Source organism: Chrysochloris asiatica, unplaced genomic scaffold (assembly GCF_000296735.1).
Source record: "Chrysochloris asiatica unplaced genomic scaffold, ChrAsi1.0 scaffold00064, whole genome shotgun sequence".
Classification (NCBI taxonomy): domain Eukaryota; kingdom Metazoa; phylum Chordata; class Mammalia; order Afrosoricida; family Chrysochloridae; genus Chrysochloris; species Chrysochloris asiatica.
In genome coordinates, this window is record NW_006408582.1 from 8,546,300 (window position 1) to 8,553,929 (window position 7,630).

Genomic DNA, 7,630 nt, shown 5'->3' on the forward strand with positions numbered 1-7,630 from the left:
AGAGAAAGAATTTGGAGACAAAGTAAACCCAGCGTCTGTTCTGGAAGCTGCTAGGAAGATCAAACCACAGGCCTTGGCCCCACAAGAAAAATGATCTTGTTGAAACTGTCCAGCTTACTGATAACTGGGGCACATGTGTTCATGGAAATTCTTGTCTCTCAGGAAATACAAACCCTTCTGTACCTTATTCTCAATATGGATTATTCGTGTATTTAGAAGTATGCTCTGTTGAGACACAATAAGACAAAATAGCTGCTAAACAAGCTGACAAAAATTTAAGATACCAGTCAGCTTCTGCTAAAACCTTAAAAATATGAGGCTGAAAGTTCACTACTCTACATCATTAAAAATGTCTAGTGTTTAAGTGCTATTATTTGAAACTTCCTTTTTTGTCTTCAGATTTTAAGAAAATTAATATTTGACTTGAAGATTAGAGAATAAAGGTTTTCAGTTTGTATTTTATATTAGTGACTTATATAATATAAGTCATACTCATATGATAGAATTAGTGTGATCCAAGGTGATTTGATAAAGGTAAATTATAAAGTGAAATCTATTTTTTTTTCATTTTCTCCATTGTAACCTCAGAGGTTGTCTTTCTAAAATAAATGATCATCTCTGGCTCTAATAAAATTATATATGAAAAAAAAAAAAGAGAGAGAGAGAGATGAGGCAATGAAAGGAAAGTTAGAAGAGTAGTGTGGAATTAAAGATTCTTTAGAAACAAAACAGAATTGGTGGTCTACAATTCAAGCTCATCAGCCACTCCTTGGAAATCCTATGCAGAATCGCTATGGCTCAGGACCGACTAGATGGCACTTAACAATGACAACAACATACTCATGGTAAGGATAAGCACTCAACCACAAGGTCGGTTTGAACTTCAAGATCGGTGGTTCAAACTCACCTGCTACTCCACAGAATCCCTATACAGGATTGCTATGCATTGGAATCGACTCAAAGACATTCAACAGCAACACACCCACTGTTGTAGAGTCAAATTCGACTCATGTTGTTGTGAAGTGCCATTGAGTCGATTCGGATTCATAGAGACCCTGTATAGGGTTTCCGAGGGGCGGCTACAGCAGTAATGGGCTCAAGCATTAGCAGCAATTGTGAGGTTGGCTCAGGACCAGGCAAGGTTTCATTCTGCTATGCATTGGGTCACTCTGAGTTGGTACCAACTCAATGACATATAACAACAACAACAATAAAAAATGAAAAATATTTTCAAATACCTAATAAAACAAGTGCAACTGAATAATACTAGATGATGTGAAAGCAGATAATTATTAAAAGTCCAAAAATAAAGGGATGTGCAAAGATATTGTTGTTATTGTTAGGTGTATAATTTGTTCACTCCTTCTTCCATGAGTGTTGATAGTGTTTCCAAGCAAAATGAAGTCTTCAACAACTTCATTCTCCATTTATCATGAAGCTATTTATTGTTCCAGTTGTGAGGATTCTTGTTTTGTTTACATTGAGGAGCAATCCATACTGAGGCTATATCCTTTGATTTTCATCAGTAAGTATTTGAAATCTTAATCACTGTCAGCAAGCAAGGCTGTATCATCTGCATTTTACAGGTTGTTAATGAATCTTCCTCTAATCCTGATGCCATGTTCTTTTTCTTATAATCCAGCATATCGAATTATTTGCTCAGCATACAGATTGAATAAATATGGTGAAAAGATACAACCCTGACACATACCTTTCCTAATTTTAAACTATTCAATATCCACTTGTTCTGTTTGAATGACTACGTTTTGGTCTATGCACAGTTCATTCATGAACACAATAAAGTGTTCTGAAATACCCATTCTTCACAAGGTTAGCCATAGCTTGTCATGATCCACACAGTCAAAAGCCTTTGCACAGTCAATAAAGTACAAGTAAACATCTTTTTAGTACTCTCTACTTTAAGCCAAGATCCTTTTGGAATCAGCAATGATATGCCCCATTCCACATCTTTTGAATCCCTCTTGAGTTTCTGGCAGTTCCCTGTGGATATACTATTACAGCCAATGTTAAATTATCTTAAGCAAAATTTTACTTGTGTGTGATATTAATGATACTGTTCAGTGATTTCCACATTCATTTGGATCACCTTTCTTTAGAATGGGTACAAATAGGGATCTCTCCCAATCAGTTGATCAGTAAGCTGTCTTCCAAATTTCTTGGCATAAATGAGTGAGCACCTCCAGTGTTGCATCAATTTGTTAAAAGATTTAAATTTGTAGTCTGTCAATTCCTGAAGTTTTATTTTTCTCCAATGCCTTCAATGAATCTTGAACTTCTTCCTTTAGTATCACTGGTTCTTGATCATATGCTTCCTCTTGAAATGGTTGAACACTGACCATTTCTTTTTGGTACAATGACTCTGTGAATTCCTTCCATCTTCTTTTGATGCTTTCTGCATCATTCAATATTTTGCCTAGGAAACCATTCAATATTGTGAGTTAAGGCTTGACATTTTTCTTCATTTACTTCAGCTTGAGAAATACTGAACATATTCTTCACTTTGGGTTTTCTAACTGTAGGATAAAGCACTGGCCCACAAGGTCAGTTGGAACCACATGGCCAGTGGCTCTAACTCATCTGTTGCTCATTGAAAACCCTATACAGGCTTTCTATGAGTCAGAACCAACTCAATGGCATGTAACAGCAACATCATCATAATAATAAGAAGACAATATTTTCTTCCATTTTGTTTCCCTAACTCTAGGGTTGCAAATTTCATTATAATACTTGACTTTGTCTTTTAAATACTGCTACCCTTTGAAATTTTTTGTTTAGCTCTTTTGCTTCCACATTTCTTCCATTCCCTTTTGCATGTCTGTTCTGGAGAGCAAATTTCATAAAGCAAATGTCTCTACTGATATCTATTTTGTTTTTTTCTTTCTTTCCTGTCTCCTTTCAAGATCTTCTTGATGACCTTCTGCTTTCTCCCTGTATTATATTCTTGATGCTATACCACAGCTCTTCTGGCCTTCAGTCATTAGTGTCTAACGCATCAAATCTTTTCTTGAGATGGCCTGTAAATTTAGCTGAGAAATATTCAAGGTCATATTTTCACTTTCATAAACTTGTCTTAATTTTCTTCAGTTTCAACCTGAACTTGAATATGAGCAATTGGTGGTCTGTTACACAGTCTGACCCTGGCCTTGTTTTGGCTGATGATACTGAGTTTTTCCACTGCCTTTTCCCACAGATACAGTCAATTTTATTTATGTGTATTCCATCAGGTGAGGTCCCTGTGTTTAGTTGCTATTTTAAGTTTTGTCTCATCAGTAAATAAAATCCTGAAAGCTTAATTCCATTCACCTCATCAAGATCAACTTTACTTTGAGAAAGCAGATCTTTACTGATCATATTTTGAGTGCCTTTCAACCTGAGGGGCTCATCTTCTGGCACTATATTCTGTTGCTCTTCATAAGGTTTTCAATGGCTAGCCATTCAGAAGTGGTCTGCCTCTCTTCCTATTCTGTTTCAGTCTGGAAGTTTTCCTGCCTCCATAGTTGACCTTGATTGTATTTAAAATACTAAGTGGCATAATTCCCAGCATCACATAAATACATAAATCACCATAGTATGGGTGATGGAGACAAAACCATGGATAGATAGCTAGATAGCCATAGGCAGACAATGTGCATAGCTCTACATTTATTAGAGATATCATTTTGTATTTAAAAACCTACTCACAAATAAATTCTTTACTTAAATGGCTTCACTGGTGATTTTATTCACATGTTTTGGGGAGAAAAAGTACCAAGTCTACCCAAACCCTCAAAAATTATAGACTGATTCTTTGAAGCCGGCATTACCTTAATGTTAAAACTTGAAGATATTCAAAGAATAGAAAACTATTGATTAATATCTCATATGTAAGTAGAAATAAAACGCTAAGTAAAATTGTTGCTAATTGTATTTGGCAATATATTAATATAGATAGATAGATAGATAGATAGATAGATAGATAGATAGATAGATAGATAATATACCAGGAATGATATATCTCAGGAATGCAAGACTCTTTTAACACTCAAAAACAAGTCAATGTAATGTACCACACACACACACAGAGTTTCACATGAATACAACATCAATGATTTTAATACTAAAACCAAATCAATCAAACCCACTGCCATTGAGTTGATTCTGACTCATAGCAACCCTGCATAGGGGCCAAGAGTGTAAATCTTTATGGAATCATACAGCCTTATGTTTTCTTGCAGATCAGTTGGTGGGTTTAAATTTTGCGGTTAGCAGCCTAACCCACAGTGCCCCCAGGGATCTTCAATAAATGCAGCAAATGCACTTGATATAATCCAAAATTTATTTCTGATTAAAAAAAACAAAACTCCCAGGAAACCAAAAAGAAACTTCCTCAACTTAAAGAATGACTGCTGCAAAACACCTAGAGCCTCATATTTAAAAGTAAAAGATTGAAGTCCTAACAAGTAAAATAAGGTGAGAGAAAGAAATAAAGTACATATTGGAAAGATAGAAAGAAGACTGTCTTCTTTCTCAGATTACATGATTGTTTATGTAGGAAAGCCTTTAAAAATCCACAAAAAATATATATAGTAGCAATAATAAACGTGTTTGCTGTTGCTAAGTGCCATCAAGTCGGTTCCAACTCATAGTGACCCTGTATAGAGTTTCTGAGGAGAAGCTGATGGGTTTCAACTGCCCACCTTGTGGTTCACATTTCAGTGCTGATCCTATAGTGCCATACCAGAAGTCCATAATAAATGTGTTTAACAAGGTTAAAAGTTAAAACATCAACATAAAGTATCATGTGTAATTGCATATACTAGTGATAGCAATCAGAAAATGAAATAAAAAGCAACAGCTTATAAAACAGCATAAAATATGTTGATTTTAGCTATATCCCTGATTTAAAAATGTGAAGTACAGAACTCTGAAAACAAACAGACAAAAATTTTTCAGAGAAATCAAAGTTATGCTGCATTTGTGGGTTGGAAGATTCAATATTGTTAACATGTTAATTCTTCCCAAATCAATCCATTAATTCAACACAATCTCAGTCAAAATCCCAGAAGGTTTGTAAAAATTAATAAACTAATTCTAAAATTAATATGCAAATAAATAATATCTAAGACTAATTTCCAAAATATAAAGATAACTCATAGTCCCCACTTTCCCACTTCATCATTCTGACAGAAGCTACCCATGTGACATTTCTCTCTGATTTCAATCACCCAGAATTGGACCTCCAAATTTAGGACTCTGTCATTCCAACCCCTGCCAAATTAGGCAAATGCTAGCCTTTTCCTGGTTCTCACTAGAATAATTCAGAAACTCTTACAGATTCCATTTATTATAACAAGAAAGGATACAAGTGTAAAAATGTATTAGAAAAGGACTAGAAGAGTTCCTGGCACAGGGCCTCTTGTTGTCCCCAGAGACTAGTGTAACTTTGCCTCTCATGCATGGTTGTTCTCACCAAACCAGGAAATCCCCAAAAACATAGGTTCTGGGTCCCCTAATCATTGAGATCTAAGTGAACATGAATGATTTGGTCTTTAATGCATAGTTATGGTAGAGCCAATCAATTAATATGTATGCATCAAGATCCTTTCCCTTCTTGAAGTTAGGGTTTGCCAGAAATGGACTAGTGTAGCCCTTATTTCCCCCACCACTTTAGAAAACAAAAGCATCTTGGTTGTTTGCATTATTTTCGGAATCCAGAGTCAAAGAGCCAAACCAAGTTCTTTGTCATCACACAATATAGAAATACAAAAGACCATGAACTGCCCAAACAATTTTTAAATCTAAATATATATTAGAGGAGCAGTGTGAAGAAGAGGTGAGAATGACCCCGATCCACCAAAGCCCGCACATAGCCGCATCCCCGTGTCCAACGCCTGCACTCTGCCACCAAAGCCACCATGCCAAGAGAAAGGCTGAAGAGGATGCTAAGGGAGATAAAGCCAAGGTGAAGGATGAATCTCAGAGGAGATCCACAAGGTTATCCACTAAACCTGCTCTCCAAAACCAGAACCTAAGCCTAAAAAGGCCCCTGCAAAGAAGGGAGAGAAGGTACCCAAAAGGGAAAGAGGGGAAAGGTGATGCTGGCAAGACTAGGAATAACCCTGCAGAATATGAAGATGCCAAAACAGACCAGGCACAGAAAGCTGAAGGTGCTGGGGATGCCAAGTGAAGTGTGAGCATATTTAATAACTGTGTACTTCTGGAGACTGTATAGTTTGAAATACTATTTTTTATCAAGTTTTATAAAAATGCAGAATTTTGTTTTACGGTTTGTTTTTTTTTGGTTTTTTTTTTTAAGCTATGTTGTTAGCACACAAAACACTTCATTGTTTTTTGGAGAAAGGGGCAAATGTCACTGATAGTGTCTCCAAAGCTGCATTGATGTGGAAGCAAATACCTTTCCCATCTAGTTTTGGGAAAAGTACAATTTGTTTTTACATCTTTATGTCCTCTTCATCCTCTCTGCCTTCAGCATAGACTTGATTCCCATAAACCCAGAGACCTGTTGGGACCTGACCTCAGAAAATTGGTTATTCATGTGTCAGGCAATCTGCACTTTCCAGTGGTGCTATCTCAATTGTTGTTGTTGTTATTAAGTGCCACTGAGTATATTCCAACCCATAGCAATCCTATATAGGATTTCCAAAGAGCAGTTGGTGAGTTTGAACCACCGACCTTGCAGTTCAAATGACTTTTCAGTCTGACATATTAGCCCACAGCGCCATGCCAGGACTCCTCTCAGTGTCACCTCTCAAAAGAGCAGTGGCCCCTTTGTTTAGACTGTGGATCTTCCTATTGGTTATTCTGCCATTTTCATTTCACTTTCTGAAAGTCAGGGTTAGCTCATGAAAAGTTGTTAAACAACATGCTAAATGTGAACTGCCAACCATCACTCTAAACATTCCCTGTTCAGACCATCAGATGAAGACTTCATTGGGTTTTATAGTGGCTTTCTGATTTTGGTAGTCCATCGAAGAAGGGAGTTAGAAAGTTGTTGTGTACTGTTAACAATTGTCTGCTCATGTCCTGCCTGAATACCATGATTGTTGATGAAAAGTATTTTTAATAAAGCTAGATACAGTTTGAAAAAAATAAAATAAGAATAATGTTAGAGTAAAATGCTATTTAATCTAAAAAATTATTTTAAAAAGACAGTAATCAAAACCATGTGGTATTGTAAAGACAAAAGAGACCAGTGGAATAGAGTATCAGATATAGATCCACACCTTTATGGACAACTGATGTTTGAGGAAGATACAAAGGCAATTTCATGTGAAAACTATATCTTTTCAACAATGGTGCAGTAACAATTGGATATTCATATGTAAAATGATGGATTTTTATCTACTGTGTATAAAAATTAGCTCAAAATGATCATAGAAATAAAAGTAAAACAAAGCAAAAGAACAATTTTATGCAATAATGAAGATATGATAGTAATGAATACCTATGTACCTAATAATACAGAGTATCTATATAAAGGAGAACCTCTGGGCAAATTATTGAATGATGCAGAAAGCATCAAGGGAAGATGGAAGGAATACATACAGTCACTGTACCAAAAGGAAATGTTTACTGTTCAGCTGTTTCAATAGGTAGCATATGATCAAGA

General features: G+C 35.9%; 1 pseudogene; it reads left to right on the top strand.

Annotated features, from left to right (window-relative positions):
* The first annotated feature begins 5,839 nt into the window (after positions 1–5,839).
* LOC102816113 lies at positions 5,840–6,187 on the top strand (annotated as a pseudogene).
* The last annotated feature ends 1,443 nt before the right edge of the window (positions 6,188–7,630 follow it).